Here is a 10,982-nt window from a genome sequence, read left to right as displayed (position 1 = left end):
TGTTTACTCAGCATCCTTGCAAAATGAAGAGGTGTTATCTGGTATGAATAAAGGTACTGGATCTCAGATGGACATTGAAACTTTTGGAACCCCAGAAAACATGTCTGTGGCAGCTTCTGGAAAGGTGACGTTTGGTATCCCCAGAACTGTCTGAGGTAGCTTGTCCTTTTGGATGGAACTAACGATGTCACTGTGGGGTACAGTGTGCAGGGAGAACCTGGAGGAATTCCCATCAAACTGGAACACAGCTGCCCCCCACAGCCACCACACAAGCAGGGTTAAAGTCTAAGGGCTGCCAAGAGAGCCTGGTGCCTTGGGGAGTGGAGTGGAGCTTTCCTCCTGCAAATCCCAGCAGAAGAAGGAGATGCTCATAACCCCAACCTGAAGCACAACACACACATGGAGGCTGAATCAATATGCTCAGGCAACAAAGGAGGTGTCCAGCAAGCTGACATGATGTCTCCTGCATGACAGATTGACTGGTGCCCAAGAGCATTTGGCCACATGGCAGCCCTTAGCACTGGGATGGGACAAGGCTCCTTGGCCAGCATCTGAACCAATTACCTACACAATGCTCTTCGATTCACAAGTACCAGGAAGAAAAACAATTTTCTCCATTCTGGTTTTGTTCGAGGATGAGTGGGAGAGAGCTAGAGCAAGCAACGGGGATGAAGTGCTCTGAGAGAGCGGCATTGCATCTTGATTGGAAGGAGCCATGGCCACAGCCCAAGTGAAATTTCAACTTTATGACATAATGGGCTTTTTCTAACCAGCACTCACTATTAACTCCAGCACTGGCTTAAACCGCCTGGCCTCAGGCACAAGCAAAGCAGAGCTCATATACTGTAAATGTTAATACTGCTTTAGCACTATAATAAGCTAAAAGGTGGATGCAAGATCTGGCACATTAATTCCTTTTTTTCATCTTTTTAGCACATTTTGGGGTAATATGAACAATAAATATTTGAGCTTATGAAGGTTAATGTGTGGATAGTCCTAGAGTCTGGCAGTCTCCATTGGGAAGGCAGCAGCTCCTGTCTCACACCAGAGTCCCCAGAAGTGATCCCACTAATCCAAGGACTATATCAGCCTCCTCTGGCTGCTTCTGCTTCAACAACTTTTTGGGTTACATGCTGGTTAACCCTTCAGAGAAAACTATTTAATCTGCCTAGGCAGTGCATCCTGGAAGAGGAGAGCCATCTGCCCCACATGAGCTTTTTATCTCTATCTGATGATCCAGGTTTGAAAAGCAGAGTGTCCAGACCTCTGAGCCATTTAGGCATCTCAATCCCGCAGCAGTGACATCTTGGTTCACCAGGTCTGGGACAGTGGTGGTGGAACTGTGTGTCTGAGCACACCCTGCTGTGACCTCCAGCTGATACTCACTGCAAAAATGGTCCCAAGACAGAGGCATGGGATGGGATGGAACTGACCCAGGTCTCCTGCTCAGCCCTGGCCTGGTTTTGCAGATGTCCCATGGAATGTGCTGGTAGGGCAGTAGAAGCAATGTGGGGCAGCCAGCGGGCCCCAGCACTGGGGGACACAGGGACAACAGGGCATGTCTCTTACCCTGGCAGTCGTGACAGGATATGAATGCTCACTCCGTGTTTCTGAAGGCATAGGAGGAAACCATGCAGAAGAAGACACAACCTGGAGATCTGCTCTGGGTCCGAGGTGCTGCAGACACCTGCACACCTAACACTGGGGCAGACAGGGACCACCAGGCTTATGGGACATCAAGAGGGGACAGTGAGAATGATGAGACAGTGGTGGACAGGGTGAGATGGAGAGAACGTACACCTCTGTACCCAGATTTGGGAGTAGGGTGCAACCAGGAGGCAGTGCTGGGCCCTGGCACACTGCTCACTGGTGTGTGACAGCAGCAGGGCTCCCCCTGCCCCTGTTCCTCCCCATCCTTGGGGGATATCAAGGGCAAGCAAGAGAAGGGATACCTGGAGGGAAGGGTTGCTAAGCAACACCCTCTCCGAACCCCTCCCCCCCCCCACCCCCCCAAAGCATCGCAAACCCAAAACTCGTTCCAGGCCTGCAACCAGATTAGCATATTAATGAGGCTGTAATTTCCCCGGAATTGTCTGCACGTCTATGCCCACTCACAGCACACTGGCCCTGGAGTTTGCTATGCAAATAAACTGGTTTTACAGGCTGTGGCTTAATTAACTCATCAAGTTCATCTTCCTAACAAAAACGGCAGACTAACTGCGGATTAATGGACCTGTGTTTGCTCTGCTTTCTCTCTCCCTTGTCCCGCTCCCCAAGGCACCCGCTCCCTCCAAACCTCCTGCTCCCGGCGGACGCCTGTCCTCAGAGGAGATAAATCCTGGCAAAAGAGATGGGGGGACATTAATACTGCTTCCAGCAGAGTCTGGGAGGTTTTCTCACTGACTTCAAGGGGAATAAGATGGATCAGGCGTAAAGGATGGTAATTATGCCTCCAGTTGAAACTGGCAGGTGACCACTTATGAGAAGGAGGTGGCATGTTACAGCACTGTCTCTGGAACGTGGTTGTCCCTGTATGGCTCAGGGCTGGGCCTGGGGACAGAGATTAAGGCTCAGTGCCGAGGGGAGTGATGGCAAGCCTGCTCCATCCCTAACAGCACAGTCAGCACAAATGAAGGGTGCTGCTGTCCCTCCTGCTGTCCCCTAGAAAAATCCTTCTGGGTAGCTAACCATGCTCAGTGACCCTCTGCCTCCCAGTAATGATGAATAAATAAAAAAAAATAGATAGATAAATAAATGTAAGGATTCACAGAGTTGCTAGGAGGAAGTTCATACAGCCAAAGGGCTGCATTCAGCAGCAAAGAACTGGAGTGGAGGTGTCTTTGATCATTAATGTAACTGTGTTTATCTCCTCCCCTCTTCCCTATATTTTCCATTCTCTCCCTTCCCTGTGGGAAGCAGATCTCTGCTGGATCTAGGTAGCCCTTAGCACAGAGCCAAGGGTGGCACCCTGTCACCCTGTGCCCCCAGCTGCACGGCATCTTCTCAGCACTCAGCTCTATGGCAGGTCTGCACCTTTCCAGGCACCAAGTTCTAGAGCCTTCAAACCACACTTGGCCAAAAAGCAGCCCTCTGTCAGCCACAGCTGGCTCAGAATAGACTGAAGTTGAGGCTTTTTTTCACCAGAGTTGTTTTAAACTGGACAAAGTCCTTGAAAATCTAACTGCACTCAGAAGCTTTTCTGCATTCACAGGGAAATGGACTGGCTGACCTAAAAGGTCTTTTCCATCTCTAATTTCTGTGGCTGTGTGATTCATCCCTCTTCTTTGAAAGTGTTTCCTACATGAAACGTCTAGTAGAAGGAAAAAATGATACTAAATAATCCTTTTTCATTTCCTCTCATCATTGTCAGATATTATGAGAGGTGAGGGATATGTCTGCTGTGACATTAGCCGAGCAGTGGAACAGAAAAGGCAAACCAGGATCCAGCTTAGCAACCAAGAAAGAGGCAATTCACTCAAGATAGAATAGGAGGAGATGTGCTGCAGGCATCTTTTCCAGCAGTGCCAGCAGTCCTTCCGTCCTCAGACCCTGAGAAACCCCATGCAGGAGAAATACAAACCTCTTACAGAGCAGAGCAGTGCCCAGCTGAGCAGCAGAGCAGGGCAAGGGCTGGAGCAGCTCCCTGGGATGCTCTCCCAGGCACAGCCAGCTGTACTCTCAGTGCTTCCACCATGCCACCAGGAACTGCCCTCCTGCTAGCTGGTCCAGCTTCCTCTTAATCCACTAAGGTCCTCCGGCCAGGAGCTGCACAGATAACTTCCTGCATGAATCTCGGTGTCAAGGTTGTCCTATGGATATGGGATGGCACTGCCTCTCCTCCTCCGTGGCAGCGCTGCTGTCCCCAGGACTGAGCTGAGACCAAAGAGACAAACTCCCATGCAGGTAACCCTGGAGCTGATCTCAGGCCATTTACCACCAATATGGGTGTGTGAATTACAGCCACCCATTTTCCATTTTTAAAAGTCACACCAGCAGTGTCTGAAGATTTTGTGTGTGTGTGATAGAACTTCCTTTTTATTTCATTGATCTGCTGGATTTTTTTCTCTTTGAATTTTTTTCTTTCTCTTTGATTTTTGTTGTTGTTGTTGTTGTTTCATTTCCTGAGAGAAGGCAAAGGAATGCAAGCCAAAGCCCTTCTGCTGCCTTACCTTTTTGCTGCAGAAAGCACGTATGCAGATTTCTCAAAACAAAGCTTTTGCTTTGTCTTACAGTCAGGAAATAACCCCAAACAGCAATGACTCCCAGATGCAATTCCCACCCACAGGAATCCTTCTCAAGATGGACATTCCAAAACGCTGTTTAGTTTTGGTTTGGCTTGTTTTTTCTTTTCTTTTTTCCCTTTCTGTTATGCAGTCACCACTTCAATAAAAGTGGAAAAGCATTTTCCTCACATCTACCAGAAGGCAGTGTGGGAGAAGGGGGGACACTGGAGGACCTGGTGGTGTGAAGCTGCATCAGCACAAGACAAACCTTGGAATAAAAAATCCTCTTCAGTGAATTACTAGGAGAATGATGAAACCGAGGACAGCAGCAACTTCTTTGGTGTTAGCTCTGAGCCCAGGCCAGCGGTGTTGGGCAGGGAGGTGCCAGGCAGGATGCCAAGATCACCGAATTACCCGGCTGAGTTTAGAGGGTGAGCCTCTGTGGCTGGCGCTCTGCAGGAGGTCAGGCTGTGCCTTCGGCAGAGTCCCTTCTGGCCCTAAACTCTATGAATGTATTGATGCTCTGAGGCTTAAAAAGCAGCAGCTGCTCCTATGCAGCACCTAGTTCTCATAAGCATTTGGAATAATGGATCCATATTGTGCCAATGCATACTAATGTTAATATACATTTGCAGCGCACAATGTGATGGCTTTGGAGGCACCCAGGTGTCAGATTGAATCAGTGTCAGCGACACACCGTACCAGGACTTTGCAGCAGGTCCCTGTTGGTTTCTCCAGTGGGAAGCTATCACTTCTTTGAAATTATTGTGTTTATCCCTTATGCTTCTGGAGGAAAAGAAAAACAAAAACACATAAATGTCCCCAGCCCACTGCAGGTCTGCTGTCTGCAGCTTGCAGCCAGCCAAAGTCTGGTTTTCAAAGGGTTTGAGGGAAACAATGAGAGATGCTGTGTGAGGAGTGACCACAGAGCTGTGAGATGCAGCTCCTGTGTTCTGTGCTGTTCTCACCAGTGCAAAGAAACTGTGAGCCAGAGCAAGGTCTGCTCTCAGCAGTATCTGTACAGTCCCTGCTGCAGCCCAAAGCATCTGCAAGCCAAAGACCTGACCTGCCTTTGCTGAGTCTCATCCCCATTGGCTTTCAGGTACAGAATCAGGTTCAGACTCTGCAGAGAGAACACAGCCTCTGATGCCATGAGTTTGTGGAGGTGGGGCACAGAGGAACATGCTCACTCCTCAGCCCCATGCCATTTATACCTGTGTGCATGAACATGTGGGCAGAAATACACTGGGATACATGAGCAAAGCCAGGGCTGCACAGAGTGCCAAGGGAAGACTGTGCTCCCCTGGCCTCATCTGTATTTTTTATGCTGGATGTATATGTGTGCATTGCCATCACATTTGCATATACCAATAGAGATACTTGATCTTTTCTTAACAAGCAAGCCTGCATCAGCCCTGCCTGTATTCCCTACCCAAATCCACTTGTCAAACTTACACAAGCCCATACAGGGGGCTGCCCAAAACATCATTTGTTTAAAGTAACATAATAAAGCAGAGCACTGCCCAACAAACTCTCATTTGAATGCTTGTTATTGCCTTTGCTAATCCACTGAACCAGACTGTGCTTGAGACGAGGGAGCTTTGTCACCACATAGGCACTGCAAAAGTTGAAGCCATTCCATGTTGGGACTCACCTGCTGAGTGCCCACGATGATCCTTGAGGTGTCTCTGCCTCACCAAGCATTTCTGAGGCCCAATGGCATATGTTGCTCACACTGCCCAGCTGACCTCCATCAGCATCCCTGTCCAGCTCAGCTGGAAGAGGTTGCTTCCCATCGAAATGCTGAACCTGCTTGTCCCATACTGGTTTTTGTCTCGCTCCAGAAATATGTATATATATAAGAATTGTTTAAAGAAAAATGGAAAGCAAACAACCAACTGCTTCCCCATCCCACAAGGACTCTGCTCTCCTCCTCGCCTGGTCCATGGCACATATGGTACAGTGGTACTGATGTGGGACCACACTGAGGTTGGCTGCTTTTATGCCCCTGGGCATGGTTATGGAGAGGAGTCAGCACCTCTTTTGTGGGGGCTGGTGGAGAGGGGAAGAGAGGAGTGAAAAAAATGTGTCTATGTGCCCAGGTGACAGTGATGTCCCAAAAATATTGGTGGCCCAGCCTACTCACTACCCTGGGGGCAATGAAAGGAGTGTGCAAGGGAAGGAGTATCTCTGTAGAAGAGATGGGATGTTTCCGAGAATCACATTTCCAAGACACTCATGTCTTTTCCTTCATTACTTTTTTTTTCTTCGATAACAGTTACTGGGGGCAGAGGCTGTGCCTGTCCACCCCACCGATGGCAGTTTGGTTTCCAGATTTAATCATAACCACTGAGCTGAGTAAGAGCATAACACTGAAATGCTGCCAGCAGCTATCCTGGATCCAGTGTCTGGAGCTGGTGGCTTATCCAGGAAGCATAGCTTGGCTTGCATTGGAGTGAAGTTGTTAATGCTTCCACAGCACTGGGAAGACAGGGAGGCTCCAATGAATGTCTTCTAATTATATCATCATGTTTGCCAAATTTCCTTGCTTTCTGGCAAACATATCTTTCTGAGTGTGATGGGAAAAGGAGGGTATAACAAAGAGGCAGACAGGGAGACTGGTATTGAATGAAAAATTAGAGGATAAAATGAGAAATAGTGAAAGCAAAAAGAAGGATATGTTAGAAAAGAAAGAGAGAGAGAGAGAGAGAGAGAGGAAGGAAGGAAGGAAGGAAGGAAGGAAGGAAGGAAGGAAGGAAGGAAGGAAGGAAGGAAGGAAGGAAGGAAGGAAGGAAGGAAGGAAGGAAGGAAGGAAGGAAGGAAGGAAGGAAGGAAGGAAGGAAGGAAGGAAGGAAGGAAGGAAGGAAGGAAGGAAGGAAGGAAGGAAGGAAGGAAGGAGAAAAAATAAAAGAAAAAGAAAGAGGAAAGAGAAAAAAATAAGAAAAGAAGAGGGGGGGGAGAAAAAAATTGAGACAGGAAAAAAAAAAAAAAAGAAGAAGAAGCAAAACAGAACGGGGAAGAGTGAAAGAGCTAAAGAACAAAATGAAAGGAGAGGGGTCGGGGGTGGAAAAAGTGGGCTGCGCGCGATTCCTGGTACCCGCGGCTTGAGGCGGGGACGAGGTCCGGGATAGATCGCGCCTCTCCTTTCAGGACCCTGGATAGCTCCGGGCCCGCCGGCGGGTTGCTCACAGAGCGAGGACGCGGTGGGGGCTCGTGGGCAACGCGGTGACGGTCCAGGTAGGACCCCGCTCGGCTCGGGGCCGCCCGTGACCCCCCGGGGCCCGTGACCCCCGCCCGAGGCTCGTCCCGAAGGACAGTGCCAGACCCGCCTCGGAGGAAAACTTCTTGTCTTCGTGTCCCTTCCCTGACCCAAGACATGGAAGAAAGTCATCGCCGCTCTCCGCCGCCAACAATCTTCCCAAATACCACCCCAAATACCACCCCCGACCCCCTCCAGGAGCTGCTCCCACCGCCCCTTCTATCCCTGTCGGCTCCGCTGTCCGCCACTGTATGCGGCTTCAAGGCGCGCCCAGCACTCTCCACGCGTGCCTCCTCCCCATCATTCCCGGTGTGAGGCAAGACCCACATCTGGGCTCGGTGCGACCCAGCCTCACCACTCTGTCGGCTCTTCCCCTCCTCCTCTGGGGTAACGTGAGCTCCAGCTCCCACCCCCCCACCATCTCAAAGCCGGATCAGCCTCGACCCCCGATGGCAACACGACAAATCCTCTCCTGCTCGGGCTTGCCAACACCAAGGCGAGCTTCAGGTGCAGCCGTGCCCCTCGCCACCCCCAGCTCCAGGGGCTTTGCCCGAAGGGGCGCAATCCCCACGCACCGGCTCTCTCCGTCCCGCCGCTGCTATTCGGAGCTCCACGGTTGCCTCCGGCTTTTCTTATGCAGATTCCCTCTTTCACACCTCCTAAACAAAGGCAAACGGGGGCATCGCCTCGCCGTGTCAACACACACGCTCATTAGCGGGAAAGGCGGCGGGGGAGCGGGTGGGAACGGCCCGAGCAGCCCCTCCGGGGGGGGGGGGGGGGGGGGGGCGGTCACAGCAACGAAAGGCTAGAGCGGGCCGGGGATCGCTCGAGGAAATTTGAAGAGAGTTCTTCACAACCCCCAAGTAAATAAGTTTCCGACGCTGCGGGCTTGGCAGCCTCCACTTCGTTTATTGCGAGACGCGTGGCTCAGCCCTGCTTTGTCCGAGCCGACGGCGGCACCGCAGGGAGCGGCAGAGCCGAGGCGCGGGGGCAGCGGGACCCCGCGGAGGGAAAGCAGGGAGAGGCCAGCTCCGGGGAAACAGAGACGGGAACCGGGCCCTGATATAGCGAGGGAAAAAAATATATATATATATATTTTAAAATATATATATGTATGTATAAAAGAAATAGATATTATATCTATATTTTATATATATATAAAATATATGTGTGTGATATATATTTCTTATATATATAAGTATATAAAAATAAATATACATATATATATGCATACATATATAAATATAATATATATGTGTGTGTGTATGTATGTATTTAATAAAATCAGCCAATTAAAACAGCACTGAGGGAAGGGAGAAGCAACCGTTGAAACACCAGAGAAATCTGTGCCCCATCAAATCCTGCCCAGAGCTGCGGACGGGGCTGGGACTGACTGCGCCCGATTAGCGGAGCGGGAGACGGCGAATCGGGGCTGCCGTCACCGGGGATCCGCAGCCGCTCGGCTTCCCCTCTGCTGCTTTTGTGGGTTTGCGGTTTTGTTTGTTTAATTGCTTGCTTACTTACTTGCTTTTTTTTTTCTTTTCTCTTTTTTTTCTTCCTTTCTTTCTTTTTTTCCCCTTTCGCATCTGCCCTCCACCCACTTCAAACGGCACCGAGCAAACCTAATCGCGGAGCCTTCCGCCTCTCCGGGGCCTCACCTTGACGCCGGCTTTCGTTTTGTGGCTCTAGTTTCTCCGACAGCGGGCTGGAGCTCGGAGGGAAGGAAAAAAATCAATTCGTAAAAATTAAGAAAAGAGAGGGGTAAAAAAGAATGAAAATCCCCCTCATCGCGGTTCGGCGGGGGAGGGGGGAGGGGGAATTTGTTCGTTGTTTTGTTTGTTTGTTTGTTTTCTCTCTCCACCCCACCCTCTCTCCACCCGTCAACAAAACAGCCCCGGGTCTGGGGGGGGAGAGGGGGGGCCGCACCCCGGCACCGAGATGGGAAAAGAGGGGGCCCTGGTGGGAGGTTGGGGGGGGAGTTGTTCCGCTGCGCAGCGCTGCGCGGCTCTTTGGCTCTTTGTGCTCAGAGTCGGGAAGTGGGAGTGCACCCTGTCCGCGCTCTCACCTCCGCCACCCGTAGCACGAGGAAATTTCCACGTCCCAGATGCCTTCCCCCCTTTAACCTTGGTGTTAATTTAGGACGGATCTTTTTAAACGTCTCCTTAATGCATTCAGACGCTGGAAGTTTTCTTTCTTTCTTTCTTTCTTTCTGGTTGGTTTGTTTTTTTGTTTTGGTTTGGTTTTGTACCGTGGGTTATAGTTACACTAAAACAAAATTATTACACTTTTGTTAAAGAGAGAAAGCTGGTGATTAGACCGGGGCTCTTTGCAGCAAACCCTTTCTCAGTGGTACACCAGGACAATTTTTCACGGCTGGGTGAAATCAGACGCGGGAGGTAATGAATCCTGTGAGCTATTTAAATTTACAATTTGTAACGCAGTCACTCAGAAACGCCTATGGCCCGGCGAGGAGATGCTTGCTGGGTTTGTTTAATGTTAAAACCGCGCTGTCCCGCTTTTGCTGGGTAAGGGGGTTGGGGGGGCGAGCGGCGGGAGCACCGCGCAGCCCCGCGCAGCCCCGCGGACGGGTGCGGATCGGGCTCGTCTCCCGGCCCCGCTCTCCGCGCTGTTCCGCGCTCCCTGGCGGCTCCACCAAAACTAGTTGGAAATATCAACAAAGTCGTCTGAGGAGCATCCTAACAGATAGACAATTAATTACAAAACACAGGGGGAATATGCAAACCGCGTATTACAAATTCTACAGGGCTTAACTGATTGGAAACAGATTATTATCTTGTTTGTCTTTTGTCTGTTTCACTTATCCCTCTGTCGCTTGTTGTGCTGTAAGTTGATACACTTTATTCTTGAAAGGGGATTTTTTTTATATAGTAAATTCCATCAACATCTTGTATAAGCGACACCGCTTCTCCACTGTTGCCCTGTTAAAACACAATAGGTTTATTAGTTACATTTAGGCGGTATTCCGCAGCCTGAATTACCAGCTGTTACCATAAGGGAATGCGTCTGGCGGGGACGGGATGGGGGGCACCAGGCTGCGTTCTCGTTCTTCCCTCCCCGTTGCCTTTATTTATTCTTTGGCTTTACAACGAAACGGAGGGCCGAGCCCGGTGGGGGGGGGGGGGGGGGGGGGGAAGTGCAGCTCTTCGTATCCCCGGCCGTACCCTCATGGTGTGCGCGGGGGGGTCTCGGGGTCGGTACCGCATCGCGGCCGCGAAGCCCCGCACGGAGCCGACGGGGCGCACAGGGAGCAGCCGTAGAAATAAAATTTAGAGTGAAAAGCGTCTCCGCCGCCCACACGCTGCCCTCGCCAAGAGGTGTGCACGCATCGGTGTGCGTGGCTGTGTGCGCACATCGCCGCACGCACGCACACGGGCGAACAGGTCTCTGGGTTCGGGACCGGCTGCGCTGCAGCAAAGAGTTGAGAAGTCGGGGCTGAGCCGAGATGAGCCCGGCTCCGAGGTTTGGCCCCGCACCGCCGC

Source organism: Excalfactoria chinensis, chromosome 16, assembly GCF_039878825.1.
Source record: "Excalfactoria chinensis isolate bCotChi1 chromosome 16, bCotChi1.hap2, whole genome shotgun sequence".
Lineage (NCBI taxonomy): Eukaryota > Metazoa > Chordata > Aves > Galliformes > Phasianidae > Excalfactoria > Excalfactoria chinensis.
The sequence above is the reverse complement of the archived record's forward strand: the minus strand, read 5'-3'. Positions refer to the sequence as shown.